This window comes from Lissotriton helveticus (genome assembly GCF_964261635.1).
Source record: "Lissotriton helveticus chromosome 1_1 unlocalized genomic scaffold, aLisHel1.1 SUPER_1_unloc_31, whole genome shotgun sequence".
Taxonomy (NCBI): Eukaryota; Metazoa; Chordata; class Amphibia; order Caudata; family Salamandridae; genus Lissotriton; species Lissotriton helveticus.
In genome coordinates this window covers 2,178,404-2,191,923 of record NW_027611672.1, presented here as the reverse complement: position 1 = coordinate 2,191,923, position 13,520 = coordinate 2,178,404, and the positions used below count along the sequence as shown (strand labels likewise).

General features: G+C 48.0%; 1 long non-coding RNA gene across 1 annotated transcript in view; it reads left to right on the top strand.

Moving 5' to 3' along the window:
* Window positions 1–13,520, top strand: part of LOC144805878 (uncharacterized) — a 34,186-nt gene that overhangs the window by 5,141 nt on the left and 15,525 nt on the right. The window contains exons 2-3 of the long non-coding RNA XR_013605618.1: window positions 7,656–7,784; window positions 12,412–12,466. This is a non-coding gene — a long non-coding RNA (uncharacterized LOC144805878). The remainder of the gene's footprint in view (window positions 1–7,655; window positions 7,785–12,411; window positions 12,467–13,520) is intronic.

Sequence of the window (13,520 nt, the reverse complement as noted above, 5' to 3'; positions counted from 1 at the left end):
GTCCCGGAGTTGGGGTGCGATGATGGAGTCGGCTTTGTTGAAGACGTGGTGGGGGCAGGGGTCGATAGGCGATCCGGAGTGGATGGTGCTCATCACGCGGGTGGTGTTCTCGGTGCTGACCGGAGTCCAGGCGCAGAGGGTGGTGGTGGGGGGCGTTGGCTCAGTGGTAGGGTGCGTGGTCTGTGCGTCGAAGCTGTTGTGTATGTCGGCGATCTTGCTGTGGAAAAACGAGGCGAGGGAGTCGCAGAGGTCTTGCGGGTAAGCCTCATTTCTGCTTCTAATCAATACACACGGTATAAATAGGGAAGGTGAAACCCTCTGTAGACTAATGATTGCCGAGCACGTAATTAACGCCACAAACCCCAACACTAGAAGTTGATGTATGTCACCGGATATGAGCACTTACCATATACTCACATAATAGATGCTATATAAGTAAGATGCAAGGGCTGAATTTACACTTGTATGATAATGATGGTACCCATCATCTTTGTACAGAGAATTTAACAAGATTGACGTTCAAGATTACATTTATTACCCAGCCGATCTTAGGCTGGGTCGGAACTATAACTAGCCAGAAGGTATGTTTCTTACCTCCTGGTACTAAATAAATTCACAATCTTGGGATAATGAGCAATTACTAAATATGGTCACATCTGGCTACCCTCTTTGGGTATACAAAGAGAAGTTGTACTTTACAAGGTAGGCCTGAGCTTTTCTGCTCAGTGTGTGTTTGGGAGAGGACACAGATGAGTGTATTTTCACTGACGTATATTATTAAGTATAGTAATGCGCTTGACCCTTCCTACACTTTCCACCATGAGCACCATGGTTTTTCTTTGTGATGTTCTTGATCTGTTGCTTATACTTCAACCTTTAACCCTTTATCCCAGGATATTGGGGGCTTTTGTCTCTTCCTGTCCCTCACCCTTTTTTTCCCCATCTACTACCTCCAAGTGCTGGTGGGATTTGTGATGTTGTATCACAACTTTGGAAATGTCATAGCATGGATTCTGCTAAAGTGATTTTAATGTTACAATGCCCGAGGAATTGCGGGATTACATGATGTTTTCTGTTTTTCTTTCCCAGCCCTGAGGAAGTCGTGGGCCCTTCCCCATACGACGAAACACATGTTGCCTGGATTCTGAGCAAGATACTAATATTAAAAGCATCTTGTCTAACTATTGTGCTCATTCTGTAACTTGAAAGTAATTTAACTTGAAAAAATCTGTACTTTGGTGTGATAGGGCTTTACATGTACGTTTGAGATCTGCGGATCTATTTTAGGGGATTTTGGATGATTGCCCCTCCCTAAGCACCCACTAAAACAAATAATCTCCAGTAACCCAATATTGCCGAAAGACCTGAGAGTGCCATAATCCATCCAGGATAAAATAATCCCAGCTTTTCTCATAGAAAGTAGTAGTCTACTTTTGTGTGTGGAAGTGGTAGGTCACTCACCAAAGATTAAAGCCACAGGTTTGGATTCGGGCAGCGCTCTTTCAATGACGAGGCTTCTAATTTGTTACTGTGTCAAATCCATTGGGTCTGGGAACGAAACTAGAATATCTGCAAGAAATGTGAAATACATTGATTGCAACTGTTGTATGTATTCAGGAATTGCTGCGCCCCATCGGAATTGAGACACACATGTACATTAAATAATGCGGCTGGTGATACTAATGTTTCTGCGGAGAGATTGGACTTTTGTTGAGTAGTAGCTCTGATTGTAAATTATCCAGCTCCAAAGAATGCGTACCACACTTTTATCACAGAAATGACTGTATTTTATGAGGATTATAGCAATGAGTTACTGGTTTTGTCATAGAGATCCTTCTGCTATTCGTGCAATGTCTGGTGCACTACAGCACCTAGCACTGAGCTGGGAGAGTGGAGGGTCAGGTGCTGTATATTCAGAAATAACATGGGTTTAAAACCACCTGCTGACGAATTCCTTGTGTGTCCAAGAGTTCTCAGGCAACAATGAAAATGTAAATATGCCTCCTGTGAATAATGTTCCTGCTGGAGAGAGAGAGGCATTTTGTCTAGTGCCTGTTTTTCCTCGTCATGAAGTAGCGGAAAGGGTTAATGTGACTACTGCAAAGAACGTGTACTATGCAGACCACTTAAGAGCATTTTATGTGGCTAGCTCAATGAGTTACAGCTTGTCGCAGAGGTCCTTTTGTTACTTGCATTTCATTAGTTACAATCCTAAAATGGCACAGTTAGGTATGAACTGTCTTCAAGAACTGCATTCAAACTGTGTGTTATAGGTTAGAACATTCTTTTCTCCCCCAGTTTTTCATTATCCTAATGCTGCTAAAAAGGGTTAGTTCGCGTAGATGAGCATTCTTTTTACTTACGCCAATTACTGTGGTATGTTTTAAATCCTGAGTTTACACTTCTCCAGACCATATACTCTTAAAATATACTGCACACTTATATCTATGACGTGATTCCTACAACTTGCAATCCTCACCGTCATATGTAACATTTCCTATAGACTACATTTACACAGATATGATTAATTGTCTCTGTATAATGTGTGTGTGATGTATCGATCTCTGACACTCCATATTGTTATGAGCAGCTCTATAAAACAAATAAAACGTATATGAGAAGGTAAGTACCCTTCCATTTTCATAACTTAATTTTGATAGCAAGAAAGTGTCACTCTAAGTGTCACACATTTGGTCGTTGGAAGTCATTCATAAGTACACTGAAACTATGAAAATGTCACACATAAGCAATCTGAAACCTTGGCAGCTATGGAGATTTAGTGTGCCTCACTCACATAACCGTCCTGACCCAGTCAGCCACGGTCGCTCCACTCGCTCCCTGAACCCTTTTGCGCCTGATTGTGCTCCGATCTCGCCTGGAGACGGATATTGCCCTCAGCCCTGCTGCTTGCTTGCTAATTGTGCCCCCGAGATCGCCTGTGGTCATATTGTTGTGCCTGGTATCGTATTTGTATAGATATTGGTATCGTATTTTGTAGCTATTTATTTGTTCTGCCTTGCATTGTGCCTGGTTGTGCCCCCGATCCCCCCACTACATTTTGGACATTTTGGACCGTGCCATTTGGTCCTAGCACCCTACCGCTGCTCCCCCGCGGCCCCACCCCCGTTCCCTCAAGCTTTCCCTGGACATCGCCTCCCCGCTCCCGCCTCCCAGCTGCTCCTCCCTCCCACTACCAACAAATAGATAGTCCCGCGAGCGGAAGCGCTGTGACCGTCCTGACCCAGTCTGCCACGGTCGATCCACTCGCTCCCTGAACCCTTTTGCGCCTGATTGTGCCCCCGATCTCGCCTGGAGACGGATATTGCCCTCAGCCCTGCTGCTTGCTTGCTGATTGTGCCCCCGAGATCACCTGTGGTCATATTGCTGTGCCTGGTATCGTATTTGTATAGATATTGGTATCGTATTTTGTAGCTATTTATTTGTTCTGCCTTGCATTGTGCCTGGTTGTGCCCCCGATCCCCCCACTACATTTTGGACCGTGCCATTTGGTCCTAGCACCCGGCCGCTGCTCCCCCGCGGCCCCACCCCGTTCCCTCAAGCTTTCCCTGGACATCGCCTCCCCGCTCCCGCCTCCCAGCTGCTCCTCCCTCCCACTACCAACAAATAGATAGTCCCGCGAGCGGAAGCGCTGTGACCGTCCTGACCCAGTCAGCCACGGTCGCTCCACTCGCTCCCTGAACCTTTTTGCGCCTGATTGTGCCCCCGATCTCGCCTGGAGACGGATATTGCCCTCAGCCCTGCTGCTTGCTTGCTGATTGTGCCCCCGAGATCGCCTGTGGTCATATTGCTGTGCCTGGTATCGTATTTGTATAGATATTGGTATCGTATTTTGTAGCTATTTATTTGTTCTGCCTTGCATTGTGCCTGGTTGTGCCCCCGATCCCCCCCACTACATTTCGGACATTTTGGACCGTGCCATTTGGTCCTAGCACCCTGCCGCTGCTCCCCCGCGGCCCCACCCCCGTTCCCTCAAGCTTTCCCTGGACATCGCCTCCCCGCTCCCGCCTCCCAGCTGCTCCTCCCTCGCTCCGCCCCCTCCGCTCTCCACTTATGACAGATGCATTCGCGCGCAGCGTTCATGCGCAGCGGACGCGCCCCATACGCGCCGAAGTCGCGCCAAAAGTAAGCCCGTCTACACCCGTCCGCGCCTGGACCGCGCTCAGCGCCAGACCCCCTGGCCCCCGCTAAAACCTCTCCACCCGCCTAACGTACGATGCCGCAACCCTCTCTGCACTCAACACCGGCCGACTCCCCGACTGCCACCAAGCCGCCCCAGGACGTACCCATGGACCCTTCACCTGCCAATCCTGCAAGCTCTGCTGCATCAGGACCAACACTACAACCACTAACGCCAAACTGAGCTCAAACAACAACCACCTGAAGTGCATCCTGCTCAACACCCGGTCGGTCCACAGACCGGGTGTTCCATTGAATTATGGAACCTACTCGACACCATAACACCGAACGTCGCCTTTCTTACAGAAACCTGGATGAACGCCTCATCTGCGCCCGACATCGCCATAGCCATCCCGGACGGTTACAAGATCGTCCGAAAAGACCGCATCAACCAAACAGGAGGAGGCATCGCCATCGTCCACAAGACACCATCCGCATCTCGACCAGCTCCGACGACACCCTCAAAGCAGCCGAACACCTTCACTTCCAGATACACACCGACCCCAAGACCACACTTAGAGGCACCCTCATTTACAAACCCCCAGGACCCCGCACACAATTCAGCAAAGACATCGCTGACTTTATCAGCCCACACGCCCTCCCCTCCGAGGACTACATTCTCCTAGGAGACCTCAACTTCCACCTGGAAATGGACAACGATAGCAACACCACCTCCCTTCTGGACAACCTCGCCAATCTGGGACTCAAACAACTGGTAAACACCCCCACCCACTACGCAGGACACACGTTCAACGCAATCTTCTCCTCCAGTAAGCACGTCTCCTTCAATCACGCCACAGAACTCCACTGGACGGACCACAGCTGCGTCCACTTTCAACTTCAGAAAGACCACGACCCACCACCACCCACAACAAGTCTCCCGCAGAAACTGGAACAAAATCACCACCAACCAGCGCACCACATTGCTAAACCAAAATCCTCCCGCCAGATCATCGGACCCAAATCAAGCAGCCATCAATCTCGCACAATGGATCACCCACTGCGCTGACGAATTAGCACCCTTGAAAAACCATCACAACAAGCCAGGAAGAAAAAAAGCCCCCTGGTTCAACGATGACCTCAAGAACTCCAAAAAGAACTGCCGATCCCTCGAGAAAGCCTGGCGAAGAAACCCAACCACAGACAACATGACCGCCCTCAAGGACGCCACCTGCAAACACCACCAGCTGATCCGATCCACCAAGAAATCAGCATTCAAGGATCGACTCGACAACAACGCCCACAGCAGCAAGGAACTCTTCAACATCGTCAAAGAGCTTACCAATCCCAGCGCCGGCACCAACGACATCACTCCCTCTCAAGACCTCTGCGACTCTCTAGCATCGTTCTTCCACAGCAAAATCACTGACATGCATAACAGCTTCGGCGACCAGCCCACTCCCCTTACCTCCGAACTGAAGCCCCCCACCACCACCCTCAGCGCCTGGAACCCGATCAACACCGAGGACACCATCCGCTTGATGAACTCCATCCACTCCGGATCGCCAACCGACCCATGCCCCCACCACATATTCAACAAGGCCGACTCCATCATCGCACCCCAACTCCGAGATATCATCAACTGCTCCCTAAACACCGCTACCTTCCCGGAAAGCTGGAAACATGCCGAACTCAGCGCCCTCCTGAAAAAACCTACAGCAGACCCCACTGAACTTAAGAACTACCGCCCCATCTCGCTCCTCCCATTCCCTGCCAAAGTCATAGAGAAAACCGTCAACAGTCAGCTCGCCGCCTTCCTCGAATCAAACGGCTCCCTCGACCCCTCACAGTCCGGCTTCCGAGCCAAACACAGCACGGAGTCCGCCCTCATCGCAGCAACAGACGACATCCGAACACTACTCGACAACGGGGAAACAGTTGCCCTCATCCTCCTGGACCTCTCCGCAGCGTTTGACACGGTCTGTCATAGCACCCTTGTACAACGCCTCAGCAACGTCGGGATACAAGGAAAAGCATTGGATTGGATCATCTCGTTCCTCGCCGGAAGAACCCAGAGAGTACGCCTCCCCCCTTTCAGATCAGAGGCCACCGAAGTCATCTGCGGCGTACCACAAGGATCATCACTCAGCCCCACCCTCTTCAACGTCTACATGAGCCCCCTCGCGACCTTCGCACGCCAACACAACCTCAACATCATCTCATACGCTGATGACACACAGCTGATCCTCTCCCTCACCAAAGACCCAAACACCGCCAAAACCAACTTACACGAAGGGATGAAAGACGAAGCCGAGTGGATGAAGAACAGCCGTTTAAAACTGAATTCAGACAAGACGGAAGTCCTCATCCTAGGATCATCCCCCTCTGCATGGGACGACTCATGGTGGCCGCCGGCCCTGGGCAGTGCACCCAAACCAACGGACCATGCTCGCAACCTGGGATTCATCCTAGACTCCTCCCTCTCGATGACCAGACAAGTCAACGCCATCTCATCATCATGCTTTAACATCTTACGCATGCTCCGAAAGAGCTTCCGATGGATCCCCGCCGAAACAAGAAAGACGGTCACCTAAGCACTCGTCACAAGCCGACTGGACTACGGAAACACTCTCTACGCCGGAATCACAGCCAAATTACAGAAAAAACTCCAACGCATTCAAAACGCCTCCGCCCGAATCATCCTAGACATACCCCGCCACAATCACTTATCCGGTCACCTGAGAGACCTTCACTGGCTCCCCGTCAACAAGACCCACGCACACAAGGCCCTCTATGACCTAGGACCCAGATACCTCAACACGCGCCTGACCTTTTACAACCCCACCCGCCAACTACGATCGTCCAATCAAGCCCTCGCCGCGATTCCACGCATCCGAAAAGCCACCATGGGAGGAAGATCATTCTCCTACTTAGCGGCCAAGACCTGGAATTCGCTCCCCACCCATCTCTGCCTCACACAGAACCACCTCTCCTTCAGAAACCAGCTCAAAACATGGCTATTTGATAAGTAGCGAACCCCCCTCCCTCAAGCGCCTTGAGACCCTCTGGGTGAGTAGTCGCTATATAAATTTTCGACTTGACTTGACATAAATGCACGTTTTGCATCAGAGAGTGATTGACACTGCCAGGATTCTGTTCCAGTGTTAGCCAGCTAGGTGTTCGCTTGGGAACATTTAGGGGATGCTACTACTATTATGATAGTAGTATACCAGGGGTGTTAGCGTCTTCCTTGTGGCTTTATGTAGCTCATACAGTCCTAATCTCCCTGATGTACGTACTGTACTATGCAAAGGGAGACCAACTTGGCCCATCAAAAGAGGTTGGAGTACCAAAGATCATTCATGGAAATGAATTAATAGTTCAAAATGTAATTTTAGATTAGGAATCTAGGAATAGGTTATCTGATTTAAAATAATCAATACTGTGTCTGTCAAACTGTTTTTTGTAAAGAGAGTACCACCAATCATTGTTCTTTTTATCTTTATTCCTTTCATAAGCACCCAAGGGCAAGAGGGCACCTTCATAAGCAGCTGCCACCAGCGCCGCGGAACGTTTGAAGACAACCACAACCAGGTTGACTCCCACCACCAGCTCTGCAGCCTTGGCAGATGGTTCTGCCGACCCCAGTAAATCATGTTTATTATTATTTCTAACGTGTAACTATTCCCACTAGTAAAAGTATGGCCTTGTACATTTATACTATTTACTTTTCTTCAACTTTACTATCAAAGGTTTTTTATCCCTTCATTTTCCAGTGTTTTTCTATCTTGTGCGGCTGACTTTCTCCTGGCTGTAACTTTTTTTCTGGTCCCCTGTTAGGTTTTGCATGGACATTGATTCACCAAAATGCCAGGGGTATCAGAAGTGACATCACACAGCCTTTGACCTTAATGAATCATAGCATTTGTAAAGCGCACTACTTACTCTGGTTTATAGACGAGGGTTCCTCTGAGAGTGGTATTGGGGTCGGTGTGGATCTGGAAGTGGAGATGTTCGGTGGTGCTGAGGGCTTCGTCGGTGCTGGGCGATTCCTCCTCCTACTCTGTTGGTGCGGATCCTGCTGGTGATCTTGTAGCCTTCCGGGATGGCTATGGCGATGTCGGGTGCCGAGGAGGGGTACAGCTTGGTCTCCGTCAGGAAGGTAACGTCTGGGGTGGTTGAGTCGAGTAGGTCTCAGAGTTTAACGACGTGTTTGCGGGCAGAGTGGGTGTTGAGAATCAGAGGAAGTTATATCATATGACCTTTAATCCTGAGTCTTTCTAGGAGGTGAAGTCATATAACCTTAATACTTAGGACATCGCAATAATTGACATCACTAACATTCTATAATAACTGCATCATTATTATGAAAATACAAGTTAAACAAATGTCTGTTTAATTTCCACCTGTATTATGGTGCTGATATGATCTTCGAAAGGGGTGGGAAATAATACTAGCTCTGAATTGTAGAAAGTGAAGCAAATGAGCCAAACCTCCTCTACGGAGTGTGCAGAGAGGTTCAGAAACTGAGGAAATGTTTTTAAGTATTGGGTCAAATAGTGCATTGTAAAGCACATTTTTCAAATAGATTAGCTAAAAATGTCTCTCATTAAATATTCATGTCTTTTGCTATTATGCCAAGCCAATCAACCCCATTGTTTCAAAATGTGATCTAGGGCCCCTATATGTTAAAAAATATCTCTAGCATGTCAGGACCAGCATTTGATCATGGCTGCCCTGCTCCAATATCCCACTGTTGTGCTCCCATATGCAAAGACTTACCGCCAATGTGCAGTAATCATATCTACAAAAACATCAGCGAACACATACAGAGGAAAAACCCTTTAAGTGCAGCTAGTCAATCATCAGTCTTACACAGGCATCAGCAAACACACACTGGGGAAAAACCATACCATTGTAATGAATGTGGAAGTAGTTTTCATGACTCTTCCGCATTAAGGATTCATCAGCAAAATCGCACAGGGGAAAAGCCTTTCCAGTGCAGTGAATGTGTGAAAAGCTTTAGTCAGCTATCAATCCTGCAGAGTCATCAGAGAACACACACGGGCAAAACCATACCATTGCAGTGAATGCGGAAGTAGTTTTAGTAACTGCTAAAACCTAAGGATGCATCAGAGGACACACACGGAGGAAAGCCATAAGTGCACTGAATGCAGGAAAGGCTTTAGTCGCTCATCAGTTCTACACAGCCATAAGCAAAAACACACCTTCATTGAACACACATGGAAATAATCCAAGAGATGCAGAGAATCTGGCAAGACCCTAAACGCATCAACAATAATACTGACCCATTTGTGGACACACACAGGAACATAAAAGTGCAGTTAGTGTGATGGAAGACTTGACTAGAAGGAAAGAAATAAAACAGAGATATTTGTGGTATTATGAAAGTGTCTATTCTCAGCAAATGTTCATTTCTCTACATGTAGGAAAAACCAAGAAGTACCAGGAAGTTTATTGGGAGACTAGCATAATGTGGAATAAAAGAAAAGAAACATTGTATCTTTTCGAGTGAAACAGACAGAAAGAAAAGCATCCAAGCACAACTGATCACGCTACTGGTTAAAGCAACACTATGAACAATACTTGGACTCATGGGTATTTTCAGCTAAATTTAGGGATTACTGAGAAAACCCGTTAAGCCATGAACCCAAAACAAATGTACTCCCATGGAATGCTCATCCAAAAGTCAAAGGCAGTTCCTAATAGTGAACAGTGCAGTATACACGTCATCCACTCAGCAGGATGGTAAAGAGGCTTTACTCCAGGGGAGTGACAAGCACAAGAAGAGCCAACACAGGCTGACGCACAACATGCAAAATAGGCAAGCTACTGACAACATTTATCAAATAATATCCTAGGATAAAAGCTAGATATGAGCATAGTTTTTGTCTCTGCACTAAATAATACAAACAACCACTTACTTAGTACATGCCGTTCACTCATGTCTCTCTTCAATGAAGAGTGCTGTTACCACCAAATTTCCTGATACTCATTATACGAAACATAGATGGAAGAAAGGCTGAGTCAATCATACCGAGCTGACTGGTGTTCTGCCAGTTTATATTTCTATAAACCCTACCTTGGGAAGGCAAGAATAACACTATAACGCTATAAACTCTAAAGTAGAAAATCACTTGTGGGAGGGAGGCAGCAACTCGAGTCAGTCACACGTAATAAAAGAGGCACATATTTCCCCTATTGGAATTTATATCATAAGACAAACATATATGTTCAAAATCTGACTCAATGCCAATGAATATAAAAGATATTTGAAAACTGAAGACTGTATGAAGTGCTTTTTTAGTGTCATCACTGCCAGACGTTCATGGGCATGTGGCATTATTAAGAAATCGTTTTGGTGTAATAGTGGAGGAAGAAGGTGTTAGACAGATGCTGATAACATAACATATAACAAATCGAAATTGATCAGAGTGTGGGGGCCATCGGTATATGTATTACACTGAAAGCGGGACTACCTGATCAGGATTTTAGTTTTTTGTCCTCATCTTGCCAACTCTCTTGCTAGGGTTGATCTTACCCCACAAATGTCCGGGAGGGGACGGAGTACATCTCTGCAGAAGAATACTGCTGGTTCCACTTCCAACTCCTTTACGAAAAGGGGACCACAACACAGGAGAGGCCAGGACCCACATCATGTTTGGCTTAATCATTGGACCCACTGATGTTTTCTCTCCAATTTACCAACATTGTCCAGATCTTATCCTGACTCCTTGGGTCTCAGGCCATATCAGACTGGCTCGTATAGATGAGAATTTTGAGGCACTCAGAAAAAGATGGGGGACTTTCAGACTTCCAAAGCCTACTTATCTCCCGCCTCGCCACCAAAACCACATAGAAAATAAACTTGGTAACAGCAGAATTTATTTGTACATCTTCCTCTTGGTTGAGTCCAAAGAAAACAAGACGAGGGCTTACCTTAATCTGTTTACCTATTACTTCCCCAAGAAAATCACACACAGGACGGTAGAGTGGTAGAGTGAGGGCAGTAGCATGAGGGCGGTAGAGATGTAGAGTGAGGGCGAGATGGTGGGAGAGTGAGGGCGGTAGAGTGAGGGCGGTAGAGTGAGGGCGGTAGCGGGTAGAGTGGTGAGGGTGTGTGTGTGAGGGTGAGGGAGTGTGTGAGGGTGAGGATGTGTGTGAGGGTGAGGGGGTGTGTGAGGGTGAGGGGGTGTGTGAGGGTGAGGGTGTGTGTGAGGGTGAGTGGGTGTGGTGGTGTGAGGGGGTGGGGGGGTGAGGGTGTGGGTGAACGGGCACTATCAGCGGAGCAGAAGGCAAGAAAAACTAGTGCAATCCGGGGAGCAGAAGGCAAGAGGACGGGCACAATCAGGGGAGCAGAAGGCAAGAAAAACGAGTGCAATCAGGGGAGCTGAAGGCAAGAGAACGAGTACAATCTGGGGAGCAGAGGCATAAAGAACGAATGCAATCAGGGGAGCAGAAGGCAAAAGAACGAGTACAAGTAGGGGAGCAGAAGGCAAGAGAACGGGCACAATCAGGAGAGCAGAAGGCAAGAAAAATGAGTGCAATCAGGGGAGCAGAAGGCAAGCGAACCGACACAATCAGGGGGGCAGAGGCAAGAAAAACGAGTACAATCAGGGGAGCAGAAGGCAAGAAAAAGAAACTGTCTCACACCACTGCGGTTTTGTGTTTTAAACGCAACTAGTACATAGATTGCATGACCAGAGTTTTCCTAATGCAGACTGCATAAATGAAACCAGCGGCACCGTTCACTTTTGTAAAACAAGCTCTTGGCATTGCTGTGGGGGGGCGGGGCGGGAGCGCATTCCTTTGAAGTCTGATGGCGGGGGAGCAGCTTGGGAGGCAACATTCCATTGCGGTGCGAGGCTGATGGGTTTGCCGTGCACACGCGTCTCACACGACTGGTCCACATGAACTGGACGTAATCCGCGCTTGGTCAAGAGTTTGTTTCGCCTACTATATACTCTCGCTATTAATCCCTGCGGGATATAATAGCGAGACCTAACAATGTACATATGCAAACATATAAAAACTGTATATAGCGTTTTCCTACTATGCTTTCCCGTATGTGTCTGTCTGTGTGTGTCTGTTGGTCTCTGTGTTTCTGTCTCCCATTCCCTGTAGGGAAAGTACGTAGCTCCTCATGTAAAAGAGTCGGTCAAGAAGGAGCTGTCTGCATTGAATAATTTCTTGGTATGCACTTTTTATTAGTATTACAGGAAATCACAATGATTGATTGTCACTATTCTTCAGTCCCTTAGGTGTGCCTTGGCCGCCACCGTCCCTCGGACAGAAGGAAAAGACTCAGGTAAGTGTTTTTGCTTTATGGTTTAGTTAAGGGTCTGTGACAAAGAGGAAAAAATGTTGCTTTCATTCTTAAATCTTTTTTATATTTTCCTGTATTGGTGGTGCCCAGGTGCGCAGCGCCCCTACCCACTCACTCCCCCGCACTCCTCCATGCCCAAGGCTCACACGGGCATTCTCCATTGAACTGAATTGTTTATGTTTTTGTTTTCGTAAGGTCACAAGCCGCAGCGTGCAGAATGATGTAAATGTGAAAGCTTCTATAGGGCTTCTTGGCCGCTTTTCTTCCCAATGCACCGCGATCCCGGGGCTGCCCCAAACCCCAGGCCAACCCCCTGGACCCAATAACCCACCGTATTCACTCATTGAAGGGCCCTTTGCCAAATGGACTATCCACAAATGAAGACCATTTAACGTGCTAATAAGGCTTTGTTGTTATTCATATAAGAGCCCCTGCAGCGCCACTCTGCCTGTTGCTGGAAGGCCCGCGATCTAAACAGCATACTAAAACCGGGACATTTGGATGTTTTACCCGGACACTGTTGTAAAACCCGGACATTTCTCTACTTTGGAGAAAAGTGTCGGGACACTGGGACACTCCGCCAAAAACGGTGGTCACCCTACTTCAGTACCCCCTCCCCCCGCCCCGTCGTGTGTGACAGCCCGGGACCGCTCACAGCCGCACCCGAGCACTTCACAGGTCTTTAAGACCTTGTGCATGTTAATAGGGCTTTGTTGTTGCTTCGCCCCTTCTAAGAGCCCCTGCAGCTCGACTCTGCCGATGCGACACACCTACATATGGGTCGCGCAACATAGTTTGGAAAGCTGTGGTGTAGAGGTTGGAGCAACCAAAAGAAAAAGAGTATCCAATGATTTCTGCTCTTGTCTTTGTTTCCGTCTTACTTATTTCCTTTTCCCTGGGTCCCTTTCACCCCTCAGCCTCCCCTCCCGTCCCTCTCTTACTCAGCCCCTTTCCAAAAACCCCGTAGACGCCCACGCACCTGGAAGAGCCACATCCCTCTGGGGCCATGGCGTGGTGACTCCGCGTCCTTCAGTGA